The following is a 7,506-nucleotide window of genomic DNA, read 5'->3' as shown; positions in this document are numbered from 1 at the left end:
GGAGCAAGGGTTCTTCACCAGAAGCATCTGGAAAGCGTCATAGGCCATCGCTTTAACCATGCGGTTAATTTTGGCAGTATCTTTTATGGATGGGTTGGCATGCTTGCATAAGTCAACGACATCCTTAAAATAACTAGTGAAGGTCTTTGCCGGTAGCTAAGCACGGAGACATTTCTCTGCGCGGAGTTCCTGCACGGCGGGAAGGCTGTAGAGGTCGGCGAAGGTCTTCTTAGATGAGGACCAGGGGGCAAGGTCGGCTTCATGCTTGCGAAACTGTCGGTTCGGAACATCCGTGAGGCAGAAAAGGACGTTCATCAGTTTAACTGAATCATCCCACTGATTGTAACCGCTGACGTGCTCGTATGAGGCCGGCCCATCATCGAAGTCCTGGTCGTCTGTGTCACTGAACAGAATTAAGGGTCACGCTGACGCTGCACCCTGGAAGAGAGGACGGTGGCAGGGATGGGCGGCGATGGTTGGCATGGACCGACTGACATGGCGGCCGGGGCGAGTAAAGTTCGGCCTTGAGGTTCCAGGATGAGGACCGGGACGGCGACCGAGACACCTCCACCACGTGTAAAGGTGTTTATTTGAAGCGCAGGCCGGTGGGCGTTAGTCTTAGAGCCTCACGGCAGGCACACTCCCAGGAGTCACCCAGGGCCCCAAACTGCATTTCGTACACCTTTTCGCTGCGCTGCTTGAACTGCTGCCGGTCGGTCCCATTAAACTTTATTTTTTTAATGGGAGACTTTCTTACGCTAACACAGTAATAAAAATCAGCATATTGCTGACACAATGACCGGGCTAAAAAGTCAATCTAACATTCACTCATGGGGGGCCACTACTTCAGCCAGCGCAGTGACCCGCCGATGCTTGGGAAGCGGCGCACTTGAAAATAATTGCTACATCCCGACCTCCCATCACTTTCACGAGCGGAACTGGCCTCACACTAGCGGTATTGAAATGTTCCCGAACCGCAGCGCTAACTGGCAGGTTCCCATTCCTGCTGTCGTAGGGACCTGTGTAATATATATTCCGCATAAATGTGTATTCCAAAGAGCCAAGAAAATATATTCTTAGTGTAGCATATTTCTGTCCCCTGGGATAAGTGTAAATAACAAGTTTTCAATAGACTAGTGCTGTGTCGGTTGTATAAACAACGACGTTCTACTTCAATGCTCAGTAAAAGCATCCGGCGATTTTCAAGTGACATACTGATGTGAATGGTGACATCACTCGGTGCTTTTGCGATATCAGTTTGTGCATGCTTATTTTGCTATGTGCATTTAAGCTTCCTAGAAGGTTTTATTAACAGTTCTTGTATAAATATTAATCTCATCTGTTCGTGATACTTCTTTTCTAGTATAAACTTAAGTAGTGATTGCTCTTGCCATGGTCCCAAATGTCATTAAGAGCATTGTAAACTTAAAAAAAAATGTCGACCCCTTCGTTTCCTTTTCTACTTGGTCCTAATTTTCGTACTCCAATAGAACATGACATGAATAGGATTTAATACTTATAGCATTTTTGTAAGGTAAAAAATTATTTCTCATGTGTGGCCAGGGCAAGCCTGATTCCAGCAAAGCACCCTTGTGATGCATTAAGCAAACAATGAAAGCAGAGCAATGACACGAAGCAGATGAAATATTAAGAAACCAGTTGTAAATCAAATTGAGGTAAAGCATATTAGCCCCTTAACTTGGTCATGGACATAACAGATAAGTGTGTCTCAATCTACCTAAGGTCTGCGTTGAATGATCCCGGATACAGCGTCGGTCACATGCTTTTTTACGGTTAATATATTTGACCCTTGTTGCGTTGTGTCTGCTCCGGTAGCGGACTCATCCGGTAGCGAAAAACCAAGTCAGAAGTCGAGCTGCAGGCACTCGGGCATCGGGATTGACGCCGATGCAGAGACGGGTCGAGGAAGAGAGAAACTTAGCAGAGATTTATTTACATGGTGATCAAAGAGATTTCGGTACTGAAAAATGAGCACTGCGGCTCCTTTTAAAGGGGTCCCTTGCCCCTAGGTCCCTGGTTGGAGAATTAAGTTAGATTAAAAACGTCCAATCACTGTAGTTTAGGTCACGTGTACAGTCTTCGGGAACCGCCCACCACCAGGACGTCCCCGACACACTCTCGCCACATCCTGCAAAATGTTGTCCAGGCCGTTCTTGCAGCAGTGTCAACATTCGCATTTCTTACGACCCACGCGTCCCAACACGCCGGCAGAGGACACTTAACGCTCTTGCTCAGCGACCACGAGAATCTCTCTCCTGTGAGCGCCGAGCGAAACAACGTAAGGAGGGGGCTGCCTTAAAGCCACGCTGACTAGAGATCGGCTGCCCATTCGTTCTGACGCCGGTCAAAACACAGACCCCGCGGCTCAGGATATTCGACGCTCCGGCACATAAACTACGCTTTCGTTCTGACGCCGGTCAAAACACAGACCCCGTGGCTCAGGACATTCGACGCTCCGGCACATAAACTACGCTTTCAAGAGACGTACCCGCGCCCGCATACGGATTCAACATAAACTCCCCGAGCATCGCCACAAAGCGGGCAACGAGCGCCACTTCGGAGAAGAACATGATCCTCCGGCAGGCTCGCGGGGCAGGGGGGGGGGGGGGGGGGGGGGGGACACCAAGCGACCAAGCTTCGAGCGAGGTCAGGGCCCAGGAGAGACGAAGGAGACGCCGACGGAACGAGACGCGTCAGCACGGTGATCCGACGCTTTGCAGATCCTCCGAACCTTCTTAAATTTTAACGATCAGTTTGCTTTATTCGTGTATATTTCTAAGTGTAAATAAGCCAATTTGCTTCTAATGAATCCGGCCACCCCTTGATTGCTAACAGCTGTGATGACAAGCACGAAAGGGGACCCAAGTGAGGGCCAAGGCCAGACACCTGAACTGCACAGCTCTCTGTGTGGACGGAATGCCGAAGCTTCACTCACGCTTAGGGTTCCGCACAAGGCAAGAGGAGAAGTCTCTTCAGAAGCGCGAGTATACAGGCGTCGTTTCTCGCTGTAAACAACCTCTGCCGCCTCCGTCGTGATGGACTGCCGAAGCTTCTCTCGCGCCCAGGGTTCCGCACAAGGCAAGAGGAGAAGTCTCTTCATAACCGCCAGTACACAGTCGTGGTTGCTCGCAGAGCACCGCCGTCGCCGCCGTCGCCGCCGACGCACGATACCATGCTGCTGTGGCCCAAGTAGATGGCCGTGATGAAACTTTCCAGGCAACGGACGGTCATCTCAACGCCGCGGTCTCGACGCACAGAGGAATTTGAAACGTAAGAGCACCGCGAGCCCGTGGGATCAGCCGGAAGGAATTTGCGCAGACAAGCGGATGTCCATCTGAAACCCACTGCCTCGAAGCTCAGAATAATTCGAAACGTAACAGCTTCTCCGGCGGCACCAGAGATCCCGATGGACAAATGTCAACAACCATTGTTCAGAGGGATAGTTGGGAGGATTTCGTTCAACATGTGCTTTTCTGTTGCTGGTACTCTGTTTCTACGGGTAGTCTCTAGAGCTCCCCGTTTCTTCTCAAAAGGACGGCTTGTTGCTCTCAGCAGACCAGTGTTCTTTCTAGGAAGACAGCATCAGTTTGAACAACACAAATACCAAAACTGCAAAGCAGGCAAGCGCTAGGACTCTCCCTGAGATTCACCAGGCTCCTTTTTCAACCAGAACGGCTTTAAGCCTCGCACAATTACGGCAGCAATTGGAGCAAGCTGAACATTCTCCAAACATACACACAAAGTTCAAGAAGTCAGATAAAAAGGATGACAGTAAACCTCAGTCAGGAAAAAAATGTACTCAAGCCAGATTTTGGCAGCGGCGGCGGCTCGTCTGAGGGACGCTGTTTGATTCTTCGTTCTTGAACTTTTGCAGTGGACCCAAGGAGTGCATCACCAAAGTGCTGCCTTTCTACTTGGTCCTTGGCCATACAGCAATCTGCATTTTTCAAGCTCAAGACGGGCGCAATGCAGTGATTACATCGCTTTTCGAGGGCGAGCATCATCGACAGATACCGTTCGTCAACAGCGGCGACTCCTTGTGACAAGATCTGCTTGATTCCCGGCGTGGGCGGAACACTTCATTTGGCAGCGGCGGCGGCTCGTCTGAGGGACGCTGTTTGATTCTTCGTTCTTGAACTTTTGCAGTGGACCCAAGGAGTGCATCACCAAAGTGCTGCCTTTCTACTTGGTCCTTGGCCATACAGCAATCTGCATTTTTCAAGCTCAAGACGGGCGCAATGCAGTGATTACATCGCTTTTCGAGGGCGAGCATCATCGACAGATACCGTTCGTCAACAGCGGCGACTCCTTGTGACAAGATCTGCTTGATTCCCGGCGTGGGCGGAACACTTCATTTGGCAGCGGCGGCGGCTCGTCTGAGGGACGCTGTTTGATTCTTCGTTCTTGAACTTTTGCAGTGGACCCAAGGAGTGCATCACCAAAGTGCTGCCTTTCTACTTGGTCCTTGGCCATACAGCAATCTGCATTTTTCAAGCTCAAGACGGGCGCAATGCAGTGATTACATCGCTTTTCGAGGGCGAGCATCATCGACAGATACCGTTCGTCAACAGCGGCGACTCCTTGTGACAAGATCTGCTTGATTCCCGGCGTGGGCGGAACACTTCATTTGGCAGCGGCGGCGGCTCGTCTGAGGGACGCTGTTTGATTCTTCGTTCTTGAACTTTTGCAGGTTAGTTTTCAAATTCACCTTTTTCGTATCAACTTTCCGCCGCTGCTGCCAATGTGAAGTGTTTTGCGTTCAGTGGCTGCTGTTTGACGTATCTTGCAATGTCGCGTTGCTGTGCTTGCAGGGGTGTGTTTCTTGGGGATTCTGCTCGCTTGGCTTGCACTGAATGCGCATTCTTATTCCATGTGGGGGAGTGCTCCGGGGTTGCTGAGGGAGCACTTAAAACCAAAAACAAAAGAGAGTCACTCAAGAAAAATTGGAAGTGCAGCTCATGCAAGCCAGGTGGGTCAAAAGAAAACTGTGCTGAGTCTCCTGTCTCGCTGGAAACAGACATACATGCAGTACTTCTAGACATAAATGGCAAACTGAACTCTCTCCTTTGCCTACCAGGCAAAGTTGATTCGATGGAGAATTCTATTGAGTTGTTCTCAGCGGAGTTCGACATCTTTGCTACACGTCTTGATGCTCAAGAAAAAGAAACGAAGCAGTTGAAAGATAGGGTAAGCACCTTGGAAAACAAATGTGATTCAAATGAAGTAGCAGAACTAAAAGCTGAACTGAATGACCTTGAATGGCGAAGCCGAAGGTTGAACCTGGAGTTTCATGGCATTTCTCAAACGGATAACGAAATTCTTCTCGACAAAGTAAATGAAATTGGTGCAACACTGAGTCTGGAACCCCTCGTCACGCACGACGTCACAGCAATCCACAGGCTGCCGTCGAAACGCGACAAAATACCTGGTGTCATCGTTCGTTTTGCCCGTCAGGAATTAAGGGATAAATGGTTTGCCAAGAAACGTGCCTTGAGTGACGAGAATAGTGACCAGTACATCCTGGAAAACCTGACAAAGCACGCTCGTAATCTTCTCTTTGTCACAAAGAACTGGGCTAAGGAGCACGGTTATGCGTTTGTTTGGCACGCAAACGGCAGAATCCTTATCAGAAAGAAGCAAGGTGATTCAGTCGTCGTTGTCCGATCTGAAGCGGACCTCGCTCAGCTGTCTTAAGCTTTTTACACACTATGCAGTACCACGAGCTTCTCCTACCGCACGAAGTTAAGAGCAGCTTAGCAATAGAAAACAGCTTTTCAGCTTTACACCTAAATATTCGCTCGATAAGAAACAAGGCCGACCACTTGCCCTATCTCTTAGCACACCTTCAACATAGTTTTGATGTGCTGTTGTTCACAGAAACGTGGGCGGTGCATGAAATTGATTTTATAAACCTTCCTGATTATTCTCTTTTCTATTTGAACCGAAGCACGCGAGGTGGCGGTGTAGCCATTTACGTCAAAAGCGGTCTTAAAGCAGACCTGCTACCCAAGTTTTCTGTTATGAAGGATGATTTTGAGATACTTACAGTCAAAATTGCTGACAGTATTGTCTCAGTGGTATATAGGCCCCCGTCAGGTTGCACTGATACCTTTATTGAGTTTTTTGATGCCTTTCTTGACTTTTGCTCTCGGGAAAAATCTACGCTTATTGGTGGCGACTTTAATCTTAACATTGAAGATAATAGTCGTAACAGCAGTGCCTTTTTAGAAGCTGTCTGGTCCAATGGATTTTTGAATTTAATAACCACACCTACCAGATTTACAGCTACTTCTTCGAGTACACTTGATCTTTTGATTGTTGACATCGCTTCGTATGTCAATTGTGCTGGAACTATAGTTTCGGATATTAGTGATCACTGCGCTGTATTTGCTTCTGTTGTTGCCCAAACACCTGCTGTCAATTGTGAACATAACGTCTTTACTTACCAGTGCATTAATGAAGAATCCCTTAACCGTTTTAGGCTGTCAATACTTTCTGAAGACTGGAGCTCGATTTTCAATTACTCTCAGCCGGACGATTGCTATAAGCACTTTCTTAATAAATTAAAAGTACACTACACACGCTGCTTTCCATGGAAGACAAAAACTAAAAAATCTAAGATCCGAAAACCATGGGTAACCCCCCTTCACATGAAAATGATGAAGCGCAAAAGTAAGCTTTTCAAGCATTTTATGCTCACTAAGGATCCTGCTGATTTAGTTTCATTCAAAAAATATCGTAATAATCTAACAAGTGAGCTAAGGAGCGCTAAGCAAGCTTACCAGCAGCGCTTAGTTAGTAATAACAAGCACAATCCCCGACAGCTATGGAAAGTTTTGAATGAAGCTTTTGTCCACAAAAAACATAACAAAACACTAGGTGAACTATTTGTCGAAAATGAGCTTTTATCCGGGGCCTCCCTTGCAGAGAAATTTAACTGTTTTTTTACTGCCTTTAAGCCAACCGGAGATGTAAAACCTGCCACTAGTACAATTAGCAGTATGCCTAATGAATCAATAGTCTTTTATCAAACGGATTCGGAAGAAGTGTTCTCAGTATTAATGAATCTGAAATCAACACGCTGTGTGGATTATGATGGGCTGCAAATAAAACCGCTGAAGTTTGTTGCAGACCTAATAGCCCCGTATCTAGCTTTCATTTTTAATCAGTCCCTTTCATGCTCTATTTTCCCTAATGAAATGAAAAATGCCAAAGTAACAGTTATCTTTAAAGGAGGTAATAAAGCCGTATTAACCAACTACCGCCCGATTTCCGTACTTCCGGTTTTTTCGAAGGTATATGAGAAGATTATTCTAAAAAGAATGGATAGCTTTTTTACTAAACACAGCTTGCTAACAGATTCACAGTTCGGGTTTCGAAAAGGACGCTCTACCGAATCTGCTCTCCTCTCACAAAAAGAATTTATCTTGCAAAATTTTGAACGTAAATGTCTAACTCTCGGTATCTTTGTTGATTTCAGTAAGG

This window comes from Amblyomma mixtum, chromosome 9 (genome assembly GCF_055824585.1).
Source record: "Amblyomma mixtum isolate Tamu chromosome 9, ASM5582458v1, whole genome shotgun sequence".
In the NCBI taxonomy this organism is placed as follows: Eukaryota; Metazoa; Arthropoda; class Arachnida; order Ixodida; family Ixodidae; genus Amblyomma; species Amblyomma mixtum.
Note: the sequence above shows the minus strand (reverse complement) of the source record.